The 18,297-nt window shown below is 43.4% G+C and overlaps 1 pseudogene; it reads left to right on the top strand.

The window, feature by feature from the left end:
* The first annotated feature begins 15,423 nt into the window (after positions 1–15,423).
* Positions 15,424–15,521, top strand: LOC118148148 (U6 spliceosomal RNA; annotated as a pseudogene).
* Positions 15,522–18,297: the final 2,776 nt, after the last annotated feature.

Here is an 18,297-nt window from a genome sequence, read left to right on the forward strand (position 1 = left end):
ATGTGTTCAAGAGCATCCATAGCAATTTCATTCATGGCAACTTTAAGCAGGTGACAACCCACACATCCATCAAAAGGAGAATGGGCAGGCGGGGCACGGTGGCTCATGCCTGTGAGCCCAGCACTTTGGGAGGCCAAGGCGGGTGGATCACCTGAGGTCGGGAGTTTAAGACCAGCTTAACCAACATGGCAAAAACCCGTCTCTCCTAAAAATACAAAAATTATCTGGGCATGGTGGCATGTACCTGTAATCACAGCCAGCCGGGAGGCTGAGGCAGGAGGATTGCTGGAACCCAGGGGGCAGAGGCTGCAGTGAGCCAAGATCATGCCACCGCACTCTAGCCTGGGTGACAGAGTGAGACTTCATCTCAAAAAAAAAAAATGGAGAATGGACAAATAAGTTGTGATGTACGTAGATAACGGAATGCTGCACAGTAACAAAAGAGAACAAACTGCTACATGCAAAAATGTAACTGAATCTCACAGATGAACTGAGCAAAAGGAGCCAGACCAAGAGTATGAAAAGAAAACGGGCCAGGCTCGGTAGCTCTGTAACCCCAGCACTTTGGGAGGCCGAGGCAGGCGGATCACGAGGTCAGGAGATCTAGACCATCCTGGCTAACAGGGTGAAACCTCATCTCTACTAAAAATACAAAAATGAGCTGGGAGTGGTGGCATGTACCTGTAATCCCAGCTACTTGGGAGACTGAGGTAGGAGCATTGCTTGAACCCAGGAGGCAGAGGTTGCAGTGAGCCAAGATCATGCCACTGCACTCCAGCCTGGGTGACAGAGCGATACTCTGTCTAAAAATAAAATAAAAACAAAAACAAAAAACAAAAAAACTGGCCAGGTACAGTGGCTCATGCTCATGCTTGTGTTCCAGCACTTTGGGAGGCTGAGGAGGGCAGATCACCTCAGGTCAGAAGTTCAAGGACTCGCCTGAACAACGTGGTGAAATCCCATCTCTACTAAATACAAAAAAATTAGCTGGGCATGGTGGCATGCATCTGTAATTCCAGCTAATTGGGAGGCTGAGGCAGGAGAATCGCTTGAACCTGGGAGGCGGAGGTTGCAGTGAGCTGAGATCGCACCACTGCACTCCAGCCTGGGCAACAGGGCAAGACTCCATCTTGGAAAAAAATAATAATAATAAGGAAAAACAAAAGGAAAACAAAGGAAAATAAAAGAAGCCGGGCGTGGTGGCTCACAACTGTAATCTCAGCACTTTGGGAGGCCAAGGCGGGTGGATCATGAGGTCAGGAGTTCAAGACCAGCCTGGTCAGTATGGTGAAACCCTGTCTCTACTAAAAATACAAAAATTAGCTGGACATGGTGGTATGGGCCTGTAATCTCAGCTACTCAGGACGCTGAAGTAGGAGAATCACTTGATCACGGGAGGTGGAGGTTGCAGTGAGCTGAGATCATGCTACTGCATTCCAGCCTGGGCAAAAGAGCGAGGTTCCATCTCAAAACAATGAAAGGAAAGAGGCTGGGCTTGGTGACTCATGCCTGTAATCCCAGCACTTTGGGAGGCCAAGGCAGGTGGATCACCTGAGGTCAGGAGTTTGAGACCAGCCTGGCCAATATGGTGAAACCCCACCTCTACTAAAAATACAAAAATTAGTCAGGCGTGCTGGCACGTGCTTGTAATCCCAGCTACCTGGGAGACTGAGGCAGGAGAATTGCTTGAACCTGGGAGGCGGAGGTTGCAGTGAAATGAGATCTCTTGAACCTGGGAGGCGGAGGTTACAGTGAGCTGATATTGCTTGCACCTGGAAGGCAGAGGTTGCAATGAGCTGAGATTTTGCCATTGCACTACAGTCTAGGTGACAGAGCAAGACTCCATCTAAAAAAAAAAAAAGAAAGAAAACTCTAGTAATCAGATTCAGAATAGTGGTAACTCCTGTATTGACTAGGGAGAATAGTGGAGGCTTTTGTAGTATGAAAATTTTTTTTGTTTTGTTCTATTTTTATTTCTGAAAATGTTTTATAATGATCTGCGGAATAGTCACATGGGTGTATACATGTGTATGAACTCATTGAACTGTACACACTTAAGTGCACTTTATGTACTCTACTGTATGTATTTTATATGCCAATAAGAATTAAAGAGGGATATTTACCAGTAGACTATGCAAGGCAGCATATGCTGTTGGAACTGCTATTCTGGCCTAAGTTAGGTTGTGGCTCTAAGAGGAAGACGGACTCATGTGGGATTCATTATGATTTTGCAGTAGGAAGGGAGGTAGGGTTGGAGCAGGTGGAGTAAGTTAACTTTCAGGTGCTGCCAAGCGCTGCAATAACTGTCGTTTAGAGGGAATTGTGTTAATGTGAGTCCGGTGGATGTCACTACGTCCAAAATCAGGGTTTGGATGGTGAGCAATGCCACTGCAGAACGCATCATAAGGGTGGACTTATCTTGCTAAGAACATAGCCAATTGTTCTGGTGCAACAGACTACCCTACTTTCGTCACCTTTAGGAGCAGGGCGCTGGTAGCCGTAGACCTTAGCAGGTCACCTGTATCTAGATCTCTGCTTGTTGAACTTTCTCAGTAGTCCCAGAAGGCTACAGCTGAACGAGGCTGGCTATAAAATTCCTGGGCAGGAGGATCCCTGAGGTAGGGCAGCTTATGCAGCCCAACACTCCGACATGATCGACCTTTTCTGAAGATGGCGGCCCTGTTGATATTTTCTGCCTGATACATGGAGGGTGTGGAAGCAAACCTAACAAAGAACAGACCCACCCAGGCGGCCACGCTGAAACCTCTAGGTTCGCTCCCACAGCTCCAGGTAACTGTTCAGATTCTGCAGACCCACAGTGCTGGGCGCCCGGATGCTATCTCTCCACCCCTGGAAGGCAGCTCAGCAATCAGCAAGTACCGTTTCTTCTTGGGACAAATTGACTTCAGCTTAAAAGTGAGAAGAAACACACAGGTGAGGAACTCAGGCTGGAGTCCTTTTATGCAAAACAAATCTCAGTGTTGAGAGTATCAGTTTTCCTCAAAGAAGCTTGTTTGGGCCAAGTTGGACGAAGATCCAGGTGGGAGTAAATTGGTTTTGTGTGTGTGTTTGTTTTGGTTTATAAAACAGAAGAGAAATATCTTTCTTCTCCTGAAAGTTGGTCTTTGAGGGTCAGGATAATAAAATGTTGGCAAAACCAGTTAGAATGAGGAAACTCGGGTGTACGCTATTTATGGCTTTATATATTTATATCATATTTTTTACTTGATATATTGTAAACATTTGAAACATTCTTCGACAAATTATTTTGAATGTCTGCATAATCATTCATCATGAATATGCTGGGATTTATTTAAACATTTCTCTACTGTTGAATATTTCTACTGTTCCCAAATTTTTGCTATTATAAATAAGGCTGTAATGAAAATCTTATTTGGCAAACACATGTCTGTCTTTGGGATTGATTCCTAAAGTTGAAATGACCACATCAAAAGTATGAGCATTTAAAATATTTTGATACTGATTGTTTATCAAAAGTGGTATTTGATAAACAGTTCCAGCTATCCCAGCCTCCTGGATATAGTGATTTGTACAGATGACTAATCTTATGCTAAAGTCAGGCTCTCGATCAGATAAGCACCTCCCCGCTGAAGTCTTACATATTTACATTTAATTCTGTAAGAGCAAAGGTGGTGGCATCTGATAGACCCCAGTTCCATCATCTATTCTTCCAAGTCCTGGATGTGCATCCTTGGATTTGTTTCCTCATCTGTTAAACAGAGATAAGAAGATGCAGTTATTTTTATTAGTTTGTGTGTAGCTTTCTTTTTGTCATAATATGATGCACAGGTACATCTACAGGAAAACAGAAAATGTTTTCAGTATTAAAAACAATAAAACAGGCTGGGTGCAGTGCCTCACACCTGTAATCCCAGCACTTTGGGAGGCTGAGATGAGAGGATCACTTGAGGTCAGGAGTGTGACTCTGCTTAAAAAAAAAATTAACCAGGTGTGGCGGCATGAGCCTGTGATCCCAGCTACTTGGGAGTCTGAGGCAGGAGAATCACTTGAATTTGGGAGGCAGAGAGCTGAGATCACACCATTGCACTCCAGCCTGGGTGACAGAGTAAGACTCTGTCTCAAAAACAACAAAAAGTTTCTACTTTTGCCTTCATTGAGGTCACAAAGACCAAATAATAAAGTCAAATCATCTTGCTATAACATCAACTTAAGTAGAATCATCCTATTAATTTTAAAACTCTGGTTAGCACTAAAATATCTTTGAAATACAAAATGGGGGCCGGGCAGGGTAGCTCATGTCTGTAATCACAGCACTTTGGGAAGCCAGGGCAGGCAGATCACCTGAGGTCAGGAGTTCGAGACCAGCCTGGCCAATATGGCGAAACTCTGTCTCCACTAAAATACAAAAATTAGCCGGGCATGGTGGCAGACGCCTGTAGTCCCAGCTACTTGGGAGTCTGAGGCAGGAGAATCACTTGAACCTGAGAGGCAGAGGTTGCAGTGAGCTAAGATCGCACCACTGCACTCCAGCCTGGATGACAGAGCAACACTCCGTCTAAAAAAAAAACCTGGGAAACAAATTACTTAATATATCTTTTTACATAGACAACTGTGCCAGTATCATTTGTTGAACAGACTTAATCTTCCTATCAAATTCCTTGGATACTTTGGTAAAAAAACAATTGAACACATAAGCGCAGGTCTGTTTTGGCCGGGTGAGGTGGCTCATGCCTGTAATCCCAACACTTTGGGAGACCAAGGTGGGCAGTCACCTGAGGTCAGGGATTTGAGACCAGCCTGGCCAATATGGCAAAGCCTCATCTCTACTAAAAATACAAAAATTAGCCGGGTATGGTGGTGCATGCCTGTAATCCCAGGTATTCAGAATATTCCAATAAAGCTCAGAAAAAGGTAAAATACTTCTTGAGACAAAAAAATTATTAAATGTTTAAATATTATTAAATATCAAATATTGACACACACAAGAGTATACGGAATAATGGGAAACGCCCTTATCATTGTCACTCAGACAATGAAATGGAGCAATACGAATACAAGCAGCATTTCTGTGTGTGCCTCTCTGCATTTCCTATCCTCATGCTTGTTTTTCTTTGCTGTTGTTGTTTGTGGGTTTGTTTGTTTGTTTTTTGTTTGAGACAGAATCTTGCTCTGTGGCCCAGGCTGGAGTGAGTGGCATGATCTTGGCTCACTGCAACCTCCACCTCCTGGGTTCAAGCAATTCTCCTGCCTCAGCCTCCCGAGTAGCTGGGATTATAGGCGAATGCCACAACACCTGGCTAATTTTTTTCTGTATTTTTAGTAGAGACAGGGTTTTACCATCTTGGCCGGGCTGTTCTCGAACTCCTGACCTTGTGATCTGCCCACCTCGACCTCCCAAAGTGCTGGGATTACAGGTGTGAGCCACTGCACCCAGCCCGTCATGTTTGTTTTTATCATCTTACTTCACATGTAGGTGTCTCCACAAATATGATATTGTTTTCCCTCTCTTTAAAGTTCACAAAAATGTTTCATCCTTTTTTTTTTTTTTTTTTGCATGAATCTTCTCTTCCTCTGTCAACTGACATCCATCTGGTTTTCAATGATGTGAACGTGATTCTATCTGTACAACTTCCAGCCTTGGGCCTGTACAGAAATGCAAAGTTTACCCGACTCTCTACCTTTCGAATTTACTGACTTCTGTCAGGAGAGAATGCCAAGAAAGTCACTGTCATGTATTCCTCTGCCCAGGGGAGAAAAAGTAGCGAACATTCACTCTTGGTAAGCAGCATGAAAGGCCATTTGCAAGTCTGGCTCTGCTCCAATGGCTGCAGTGAAGATCCATGCACTGAGGGTGATGAGGGTTTGGATGCTCCCCTCTGCCTGAGTCAGCAACCTGCTTGTGTCTGGTGTCAGCAGTTTCCGGTCAGAGAGTGACTCGCTGGACACTCTCCTACTTTCTACTGGCTGGAAGTGAGTGTCTCAGGGAAATTGATTCCAGCCCGCAGGTCCAGACTGCACCATTAACGCTATAAATCTTATTAATCCCTTGAACAAGGGGCAGAAACATCTGTAATTTCTTTCTGGTGGGGCTTTTTTTTTTCTTTCTTTTGTTTGAGACAAAGTTTCACTCTTGTTACCCAGGCTGGAGTGCAGTGGCATGATCTCGGCTCACCACAACCTCCATTTCCTGGGTTCAAGTGATTCTCCTGCCTCAGCCTCCCGAGTAGCTGGGATTACAGGCATGCCCCACCATGCCCAGCTAATTTTGTGTATTTTGTAGATACAGGGTTTCTCCATGTTGGCCAAGCTGGTCTCGACTCCCGACCTCCCGTGATCCACATGCCTCCACCTCCCAAAGTGTGGGATTACAGGCGTGAGCTGTGTGCTCAGCCAAGGGCCTTGGTTTTATGAAGTCCAGGCACATGCCCCACCCATCCTCCAAGGCACAGGCTCATAGGGCCCGTTCTTCCTGACCCCAGCACTCATGCCTCCAAATCAAAAGGCTGCCTGCTGCTTTTGGCTTATATCTGTGCCTCTTTTATTTTTTTCTTTCTTTTTTATTTTTTCTTTTGAGACGGAGTCTCGCTTTGTTGCCAGGCTGGAGTGTAGCAGTGTGATCTTGGCTCACTGCAACCTCCAACTCCCTGGTTCAAGCGATTCTCCTGCCTCAGGCTTCCAAGTAGCTGGGATTACAGGCACATGCCACCAGGACCAGCGTATATTGTATTTTTAGTAGAGATGGGGTTTCACCACGTTGGTCAGGATGGTCTTGATCTCCTGACCTTGTGATCTGCCCACCTTGGCCTCACAAAGTTCTGGGATTACAGGTGTGAGCCACCGCGCCCCCTGTTTGATAATTTTCTACACTGTGCTATCTTCACCGCAGTACCTGTCTGGTTTCCTCTAGTAGGTAGAAGAAATGCCTTCGAACTAGGGACCAGCATGTGCCAGTTTTTCTTCGTATCCTTCTGCCCCAGCCTTTTACCTTCAGTCTCAGTGCATCGTAAAATATCTAACACAATAACTGCTTATTAAATAATCGAATGACTTTAAAATATATTAATTTTTGTTTCATATGATCTCACAAAATTTATGTTGTTTGTTTTTTGACACAGTCTCCCTCTGTCACCCGGGCTGGAGTGCAGTGGCATGGTCTCAGCTCAGCTCACTGCAACCTCCACCTCCCGGGTCCAAGCTATTCTCCTGCCTCAGCCTCCCAAGTAGCTGGGATTATAGGTGCCTGCCACCACACCCGGACAATTTCTGTATTTTTAGTAGAGACAGGGTTTCACCATGTTGGCCAGGCTGGTCTCAAACTCCTGACCTCAAGTGATCTGCCCACCTTGGCCTCCCAGAGTGCTGGGATTACAGGTGTGAGCCACTACGCCTGGCCTCACCACATTTAAAACAATAGAAACACTTTGTTCATGCCAGGCACAGTGGCTAATACCTGTAATCCCAGCACTTTGGGAGACCAAGGCTGGTGGATCACTTGAGGTCAGGAGTTCGGGACCTGCCTGGCCAACATGGCGAAACCCCAGCTCTACCAAAAATACAAAAATTACCCAGGCGACGTGGAGAATGCCTATAATCCCAGCTACTCAGGAGGCTGAGGCAGGAGAATTGCTTGAACCAAACTGGGAGGCAGAGGATGCAGTGAGCCTAGATTGCACCACCACACTCCAGCCAGGGTGACAGAGAGAGACTTCATCTTAAAAACAAAAACAAAACACAAAAACCCGGCTTTGTTCATAGAACTGCTCTGTATACCGCATGAAATTTGTGTTTTCTTTTTAAGTCTACAGTCCAACACTTTAGGTTTGCAAGTGTTGCTAATGTAAATCCCAGGGAACAAGACAATCTCTCAAATCACTAGCAAGACTGCAGCTCATAAACACAGCCTCATCCTTCAGAATGAGTTTCACTTCCTCATATCCTTTGCTTTATCTAAGCAGAGTTTCATTTTTTCTCACATTCTTTTGAACTGTAACAACCCCCTCCTCTGTCCATTTCTTGATTTCCTGACAGGTCGGTTTTGATCAGTAGTTGTGTAGTTAAATTTCCTGAAAGGCCACACAGCTGAGCCAAAAGGCATGCAAAGTTCTCAGTAGAAGTAACTGTAAGCCACTGTGCAGTGGCTCACATCTGTAATGCCAGCAGTTTGGGAGGCCAAGGCAGGTGGATCACCTGAGGTTAGGAGTTCAAGACCAGCCTGATCAACATGGTGAAACCCTGTCTCTACTAAAAATACAAAAAATTAGCCAGCCATGGAGGCACGTGCCTATAATCCCAGATACTCATGAGGCTGAGGCAGGAGAATCACTTGAACTCAGGAAACAGAGATTGCAGTGAGCTGAGATGGCACCATTACACTCCAGCCTGAGCGACAAGAGCAAAACTCCATCTCAAAAAAGAAAAGAAATAAGAGGGGCAAAAAACAGCCTGTTTTCAGAGTCCCAGACCACATGAAATTCGGAATCATTAACTAACCCCTTCGAAAGCAAAAATTTAATGCAGGAAAAGTACGACAAGCATGCCAACATTAGGACACACACAACTAAATACACACTTTCCCCCCTTTTTTTAATTCTACTTCAAGTCAATTATAATCAGTTTCTATATCTTTCAGTGAAATCAATTCCTGGAAGACGGAGCATGCTTCTCTTATACACCCACTGTTTTCCTCCTCCCATCTTCACCATTTAGGGATATGACACTTTTCAGAGTTGATAGGAAGTGTTTGTTTACCTTATTTTGACCACCTGAATATTGTTCACTTCTGAGTCTAGTATATAACATAGCGTGAATGGCTCTCTTTTTTTTTTTGAGACTGAGTCTGGCTCTATCACCCAGGCTGGAGTGCAGTGGCATGATCTCAGCTCACTGTAACCTCCTTCTCCCAGGTTCAAGTGATTCTCCTGCCTCAGCCTCCCGAGTAGCTAGGTTTACAGGCACCTGCCACGACACCCAGCTAATTTTTGTATTTTTAGTAGACACGGCATTTCGCCATGTTGGACAGTCTGGTCTCGAACTCCTGGTGGCAAGTGATCTGCCCACCTTGGCCTCCCAAAGTGCTGGGATTACAGGCGTGAGCCACCACGGCCACCATGAATGGCTTTCATATTCCCTACAAATTTTGTTTTATAGCCTTGAATTCGAGTGGGTTTTTTGATTGTTAAAATTTTGTATGTGCGTAGATCTGATTTTCTTTGACTACTTGAGATCTGTGGAAGCCTTTCAGTATGGTCTCTGAATACAGAAACACTTCATCTTCCTTATTTGCTAAAGCACATCATGTAGGTGATTCCTCAAAAGTCGCCTAGGGTGTTTTTGTTTTTTAAGAAGGGAAGTCTTTGTATGCCTTAACATGTCTTTATTTAACTCTCATACTTGACTCACATGTAGATGAGTATAGAATTTTAGGTTGAAAATAATTTCTCTTGGCCTGTCGCAGTGGCTCATGGCTGTAATCCTAGCACTTTGGGAGGCCGAAACAGGTGGATCCCTGGAGCTCAGGAGTTCGAGACCAGCCTGGGCAATATAGCAAAATCCTGTCTCTACAAAAAATACAAAAAAATTAGCTAGGCATGGTGGTACACAGCTGTGGTCCCAGCTACTTGGGAAGCTGAAGTGGGAGGATCCCTTGAGCCAGAGAGGTCAAGGCTGCAGTGAATGAACCAAGATCATGCCACTGAACTCCAGCTGGGCAACAAAGCAAGACCCTGTTTCAAAATAATTTTTCTGCCAGGTGCGGTGGCTCAAACCCGTAATCCCAGCACTTTGGGAGGCCGAGGCGGGTGGATCACGAGGTCAAGAGATCAAGACCATCCTGGTCAACATGGTGAAACCCCGTCTCTACTAAAAATACAAAAAAATTAGCTGGGCATGGTGGCGCACGCCTGTAGTCCCAGCTACCCAGGAGGCTGAGGCAGGAGAATTGCCTGAACCCAGGAGGTGGAGGTTGCGGCGAGCCAAGATCGCGCCATTGCACTCCAGCCTGGGTAACAAGAGCGAAACTCCGTCTCAAAAAAAAAAAAATAATAATAATAATTTTTCTTCAGAATTTTGTAGTCACTTCTCTGCCATTTTTTAGCATCCCATGTTGCTTTTGAAAAGTTCCAATGCCACTCTGATTCTGTTTTCTATTTCTTTGAATGAAAACTGTGTTCTCTCTCTCTCTCTCCTTCCCTCTCTTCCTTCCCTACCTGTATTCTTAAATTTCACAACATGGCTTTGTGTGCTGGGTACACAGTAGGCCTTTTCAATATGGTGACTTCCAGTGAGGTGACACTCATGAAGCTCAGGGAAATCTACTTGTACCATATCTGAAGTAATTTTCTCCCTTCCATATTCTCTGTTTTTCTGCAATTTCTGTTATTCCCAATCGCATGGAATACATTTCTAAATTTTTGTTACCCATATTTTCCATCTCTTTGGTTTTTGTGTTTTATTACACTTTCTGGGAGTTTCCTCAACTTTATCTTTTCAACCTTTGATTGAACTAAAATCCCATCTATAATGTTTTTAATTTCTTCTTCTTTTTTTTAAACAGGGTCTTGCTCTGTTGCCCAGGCTAGAGTGCAGTGGCGCAATCTCAGTTCACTGCAGCCTTGACCTCCTGTGCTCAGGTAATTCTCCCACCTCAGCCTCCAAAGTAGCTGAGACTACAGGCATGTGCCACCACACCTGGTTAATTTTTGTATTTTTTGTAGAGCTGGGGTTTTGCCATGTTGCCCAAGTTGGTCTCATTCTCCTGGACTTAAGTGATCCACCTGTCTCGCCTCCTAAAGTGCTGGGATTACAGGCCTGAGCCATCGTGCCTGGCCAATGGTGTTTTTATTTTATCTTTTTGAGACAAGGTCTCGGTGTATCACCCAAGCTGGAGTGCAATGGCATAATCACTGCAGCCTTGACCTCCCAGGCACAAGGGGTCCTCCCACCTCATGTTCTGAGTAGCTGACACCACAGGCAAGCATCACCACCTGTGGCTAATTTTTATATTTTTTGTGTGTAGACAGGGTTTCACCATGTTGCCCAGAGTAGTCTCAAACTTCTGAGCTCAAGTGACATCCACCTGCCTCAGCCCCTCAAAGTGCTGAGATTACAGCCATGAGTTACACAGCCCGGCCTATTTTTAATTTTTAGGACTTCTCTCTTGTTCTCTGATTGTTCCTGGTTTTATTTTATTTTATTTTATTGTTTTTGAGACTTAGTCTCACTGTGTCACCCAGTGTGCAGTGGTAGGATCTTGGCTCACTGCAATCTCCATCTCCTGGGCTCAAGCAATTCTTCTGCCTCAGCCTCCCGAGTAGCTGGGATTATTATAGGTATGTGCCACCACACCCAGCTAATTTTTGTATTTTTAATAGAGACGGGGTTTCACCTTGTTGGCCAGGCTAGTCTGGAACTGCTGACCTCAGGTAGTCTGCCCGCCTTGGCCTCCCAAAGTACTGAGATTACAGGCATGAACCACGGCACCTGGCCTTGTTTTTAATTTTCAAGAGCTCTACCTTATTCTCCTATTGTTCCTGGTTTTATTTTATTTTGTTTTATTATTTTATTTTTTTGTTTTTGAGATGGAATCTCAGTCTCCTGGGTTCAAGTGATTCTCCTGCCTCAGCCCCCCAAGCAGCTGGGACTACAGGCATATGTTATCATACCCAGCTAATTTTTGTATTCTTAGTAGAAACAGGGTTTCACCATGTTGGCCAGGCTGGTCTCAAACTCCTGAGCTCAGGCAATCCGCCCACCCTGTCCTCCCAAAGTTCTGGGATTACAGGCCTCGGCCACCATGCCTGACCCTACTTTTAGATGCAGTACTTCTTGTTTACAGATGCAGTATCTTATCACTCTGATGCTATTAATGATAATTTAAAAATATCCTTCTTTTATATAAATTTCACCACTTTAATGTTTTAATTGAGGTATAATTTATACACTCAAAAATATACCATTTTAAATGTATATATACAATTTTAATTATAGAGCTTGATGAACCTTACATATAATTGTATATATATGTATATACCTGTATAGCCACACATAGCTCAAGACATAGAAGATTTCTTGTACCATGAAAGGCTCTTATGCTCTTTCCCAGGCAATACAACCCTAAGAAGCAATCACTCTTCTGAGTTCTATCAACAACCGCTGCTTTTGCTCGTTCTTGAACTTCACGTCAATGGAATCATATATTCCATACTCTTCTGTGTTCGGTTTATCTCACTCGACAACATGATGTCTGTGAGATCCATCCCTGTAGCAGATTGCAGCAGGTACTCGTTATTTTTATTCCTGTATTTCATTATATAAATATGCCACAATTTATTTCCTGCTGAAGGACATTTGAGTTGTTTTCAGTTTCGATGTATTATGAATAAAGCTACTGTGAACATTCTTATACTTTTTTTTTGAGACAGAGTCTCATTCTGTCACCCAGGCTGGAGTATGGGGCATGATCTCAGCTAACTGCAACCACCGCCTCCCGGGTTCAAGATATTCTTGTGCCTCAGCTTCCCCAGTAGCTGGGACTACAGGCATGCACCATCACACCTGGTTAATTATTGCATTTTTTTTTTTTTTAGTAGAAATCGGAGTTCACCATGTTGGCCAGGCTGGTTTCAAACTCCTGGCCTCAAGTGATCCACCCACCTCAGATTCCCAAAGTGCTGGGATTACAAGTGTGAGCCACCATGCCTGGTTTGTACATGTTTACTGCAGATGTAAGCACTCATTTCTATGGGGTGAAACTTCTGGGTCAAGGTGTACGAAGGTTATCTTTAATTTATATTGTCAAATAGTTTTTCAAAGTGGTTGTACCACTTTTACTTCTGCCAGCAATGTATACAAGTTTTAGTTGCTCCACATTCTTGTCAACACTTGCTATTGCAAATTTTTACATTTTAGTCATTCTGGACTGGGCACTGTGGCCAAGCCTGTAATCCCAGCACTTTGGGAGGCTGAGGAGAACAGATCACTTGAGCCCAGGAGTTTGAGACCAGCCTGAGCAACAGAGGGAGACCCCGTATCCAGAAAATAATTAAAAATTAGCTGGGTGTGATGGCATGTGCCTGTGGTCCCAGCTACCTGGGAGATGGAGGTAGGAGGATTTCCTGAGCCTAGGAGGTCGAGGATACAGTGAGCCATAATCACACAATTACACTCCAACTTGAGCAACAGAGTAAGAGCCTGCCCCAAAAACACCTCAAAATTTTGAGTCATTCTAGTGAGTATACAGCAGTTTTTCACTGGAGCTTTCATTTGAATTTCCTTACTAAGTTTTTTTTTTTTCCTTTTTTTATAGAGATGGGGTTTTACCATGTTGGCGAGGATGGTCTCGATCTCTTGACCTCATGATCCACCCACCTAAGCCTCCCAAAGTGCTGGGATTACAGGCTTGAGCCACGGCGCCCAGTCTCTTTTTTCCTTTTACTTTTTTAGAGATGGGGTTTCTCCATGTTAGGCTGGTCTCGAACTCCCAACCTCAGGTGATCCACCCGCCTCGGCCTCTCAAAGTGCTGGGATTACAGGTGTGAGCCACTGTACCCGGCCTCCTTGCTAAACTTATTAGCTATTTGCATATCCTTTTTGTTTACATGAAATGCCTGTTCAAAATGTTGTGGTTTTGTTTGTTTTGAGACAAAGTTTCGCTCTTGTTGCCCATGCTGGAGTACAATGGTGCCATCTCAGCTCACTGCAACCTCCACCCCCCCATTTCAAGTGATTCTCCTGCCTCAGTCTCCCAAGTAACTGGGATTACAGGCGTGGGCCACCATGCCTGGCTAATTTTTTTGTATTTTTAGTAGAAACAGGGTTTCAGCATGTTAGCCAGGCTGTTCTCAAACTCCTGACCTCAGGTGATCCACCCGCCTCAGCCTCCCAAAGTGCTGGCATTACAGGCAGGAGACACCACACCCGGCCTATTTTTTTCTCTTAAAAGACAGGGTGTCTCCCTATGTTACCCAAGCTGGTCTTGAACTCCTGGGCTCACGGGATCCTCCTGCCTCAGCCTTCCAAAGCGCTAGGATCACAGGCGTTAGCCACCCCTCCTGGCCCACTCTCTTAACAGTGTCTTTAAATGACTGGAAGTGCTTGGCAGCTTTAGTAAGATGAAATCCGTCTGCTTAACGTGCAAAATTCCATCGCTTTTAGTATATTTACAAAGGTATGTGATCATCACCACAATCAGTTTTAGCATATTTTCTCCTGCCCAAAGTGGCGGCCATACCTATTTGCAGTCACTTCCCATCCCTCCTGCAAGCTGTCATTCCTAGGAAACTACTCATCTACTTTCTCTCCATGGCACTCTCTCTTCGGCACATTTCATCTAGATTAAATCATGTAATATATGGTCTTTTGTGACTGGCTTCTTTCACTTAAAATATTTTGAAGGTCATTCATGTCAGATGGATCAGTACTTCATTCCTTTTTATAGCCAAATAATATTCCATTGTATGGATATATCACATTGTATTAGTCAGTTCATCAGCTGAAGGAACATTTGGCTTGTTTCTGGTTTTTGGCTATCACTAATGCTGCTATGAACACCCACGTACACATTTTTGTGTGGACCTATGTTTACAATTGTTTGGGTATAAACCCAGGAGTAGAATTGCTGAGTTGTATGATAATTCTAAGACAGTCTTGCTTGGTTGCCCCGGCTGAGTGCACTGCTGTGATTTGGCTCACTGCAACCTCTGCCTCCTGGGTTCAAGTGATTCTCCTGGTAGCTGGGGACTACAGGCACACACCACCACGCCCAACTAGTTTTTTTTTTTTTTTTTGTACTTTAATAAAGACAAGGTTTCACCATGATGGCCAGGCTGGTATGTTTATTTTATTTTTTGAGACAGTCTCATTCTGTTGTACAGGCTGGAGCACAGTGTCGCAATCTCAGCTCCCTGCAACCTCCACCTCCCGGGTTCCGTGATTCACTTGCCTCAGCCTCCCAAGCAGCTGGGACCACAGGCATGTACCACCACACCCAGCTAATTTTTGCATTCTTAGTAGGGATGGAGTTTTACCACGTTGGCCAGGGTAGTGTCAAACTCCTGACCTCAAGTGATCTGCCTGCCTTGGGCTCCCAAGTGCTGGGATTACAGGCATGAACCACTGCACTCAGCCCTCAATTAATACTTGAAGAGAAAACTAGAAAGAACCTTTTTTCTAAATAATTATCAAAACAAATAACAAGGGAGAGGAATATTTTGAAACAAATGAGATGCTATTGGAACCCTGTATAGATTTGTATATTGCTGATTTAGGGACAACAACAGAAGCTTTAACTTGGGAGGTTGCAGTGAGCCAAGATTACACCACTGCACTCCAGCCTGGGTGACAGTTGAGATTCCATTAAAAAAAAAAAAAGTATAAATTTTGTACTAACTGAGTCTGCATCCCATCAATCTGCCAAGACAATTTTTTAAATTTAAAAATCCTCTGGTGTTTGCTTCTGAAGCACATATTCTGAAATGATTCAGAGATTAGCATGGCCCCTGCACAAGGATAACAAGCAAATTCATGAAGTGTTCCAAATAAAGTTTCTCTGTGTTTATGCTATTGCTCTTCTAATTTCACGTGTCAACTTGGCTAGGCCACAGGATGCTGATTCTTGGTTAAATATTATTTCTGCCTGTCTGTAAGAATGTTTCCAAAAAAGAACAGCATTTGAACTGGTGAAACCAGCAGAAGGCCCTCTCCAATGTTCATGGGCATTATTCAATCAGCTGAGAGGCTGAATAGAACAAAAAGGCGGAGGAAAGTTGAATTTGCTCTCTGCTTGAATGAGCTGGGACATAGGTCTTCTGCACTCACTATTCTTGGTTCTCAAGTCTTCAGACTTGAACTGGAATCAATACCCGCAGCACTTCTGCATTCAAGTCCTGCAAACTACACCACCAGCTTTCCTGGTTCTCCAGCTTGCAGAACTCAGATTGTGAGACTTCTCAAACTGCATAATTGAGTGAGCCAACAGCTTACAATCAATCTCTTTCTAGAAATATTAATATACAGCCTAGTGGTTCTGTTTCTATCACGGAGAATCCTAATAAAAGTGTGCAAAGTGCAAATTAAAATTAGGAACTGCCAGGTGTGATGGCTCATGCCTAATCCTAGCACTTTGGGGAGCCAAGGCAGGCAGATCACTTGAGGCCGGGAGTTGAAGAACAGCCTAGCCAATGTAGTGAAACCTTGTGTCTACTAAAAATAGAAAAGATTAGCTGGGTGTGGTGGCGTGCACCTGTAGTCCCAGCTATTCAGGAGGCTGAGGCAGAATTGCTTGAATCCGAAAGTGGAGGTTGCAATGAGCTGAGATCGTGCCACTGCACTCCAGCCTGGGTGACAGAGTGAGACTCCATCTAAAAAAAATGAGAAACCACTACGAAGCCAACCAAAAGCTAAAAGATTGTTAACACTAAATACTGGCAAAATAAGGACCAATTTGAGCTCTCGTACCTTGGTGGTGACAATATAAAATGGTACAATCACTTTTGAAAACTGAGTTTCTTTAAAAGTTAAACATACTTTTACTTTATGGCCCAGAAATACAACTCAAGAGTATTTATTCAGAGAAAAATATGTCCACAAAAAGACCTATATAAAACTGTTTATAGTAGCTTTATTCATAATATTTAAAAACTATAAACAGCCAGGTGTTCAATAGAATGGATAAAGCATCATACATCCATATAGTGGAATATTATTGGCAATAAAAAGAACAAACCACTGATATATACAACCATATAAGCAAGTCACGAAAACATGCTGAGTCAAAGAAGCCAGACACAAAAGTGTACACACTGGATAACTTTGTTTACATGAAGACTTAGAATAGACAAAATGAATTCTTTTTTTGTATAACGTAAATTGTACAATAAACAACTTGTGGGAAAAAAAGTGCTTGCAATTAAGAAGCTCAAATCTTTTTTTTTTTTTTTTACATAGACGGATGTTGGTTGTAAGATGCCAGTGGTTTGACTGCTATCCCTGCTTCCTTTTTCATTTAAATAACACATTAAGACTGATGCAGATTTAGATTCTTCTTTATATCAACTCATGAGAAACAATCATTTTGGTGGGTAGAGAGAAAAGATATAGTATTTGTTTTATGAATCTGGTAACTTTTTTCACCCCAGATCTCTCAGGAATGAAGACTCTTTAGCTTTGATAAAAATATATTCCTTATATTGAGAAAATAAATTAATGTACACATAATCAAAGAGACTGTAAGGACATTTACAGCTTTGGGACATTGAGTTGGAAAAAAAATTAGCTTGCCTACTTTTAAATAACGTTTTTAAACAAATTATATCACAATCACAAAGATTAAGCTTGCAGTAAGCAAAATAATGAAAGGGTTAGGGAACTGGTCCCAAGCCTAAGAAATACCCAGGCATCCATTTCCAAGATTTATCTCCATCTTGCCCTCTCCTGTGTTTTCTTTTCCCAAGTGGCTTCCTGCTGGAACTTTTCTACTCTAGGTTACTAAAGCTGAGGAAGAACTGCTTCCCGTGGTCAAAGGAAAAGAAAGTTGCAAGATGAGGCTGGAGGAAGAGGTTGGGAGGTGGGTGGATAATGGAGGTCCTGGTAGACTAATATTAAAGATCTGATCTAAATACAAGATGCAATTGACAACAAAGATCACGTGATCTGATTTACCGAAGATATTCCCTTCTACCACTTAGTGGAGTATGGATTGGAGGAGACATGATTATTAGCAGAACGGCTACCAATTAGGCATCATAAATAGGGAAGAAATATTTTATCAGGATTACTGGTTATAAGAGATCAGAAACAATGCCAGCTGATTTGAGCAGATTTTTTTTTTTTTTAAAAGAAGAACACTGGGTAGTTGGAAGACTACAGTGAGAGAGGAGAACCCGGCTTGGAAAACAGGTATATAAGGAAGTTTAACAGCTAAAGTTACCCCACAAAGCTCAGTGAGGTCAAGGCCACTGTCAAACCCAGGACGCCACAGGTTGCCATACAGCTGCCATTGGTAGCATACAAGGAAATTGGCCATTAGAGCTAGAACCACCCCTCTTCATCCCTCCTCCCAGTGTTGCTGCCATCTCGGAGACATCCTTATCATACACTACTGAAATACATTTTCCATTGTTCCTACTGCAAGTCACTGATGACTGATTTAGTTTAGATGCACCTGACTGACCCAGCCTAGGTCATATACACATACATGTGCTGTAGATGCCAGAGCCTGGGTACACAAATATTTGGGATATTCAGCATTTGTGCTGTTACAGTGGGCTCCGTCTCCCATCAAGACTCATTCAATGCATAACTCTCTATTAAAGGCAGAGT

Source organism: Callithrix jacchus, chromosome 15, assembly GCF_049354715.1.
Source record: "Callithrix jacchus isolate 240 chromosome 15, calJac240_pri, whole genome shotgun sequence".
Taxonomy (NCBI): Eukaryota; Metazoa; Chordata; class Mammalia; order Primates; family Cebidae; genus Callithrix; species Callithrix jacchus.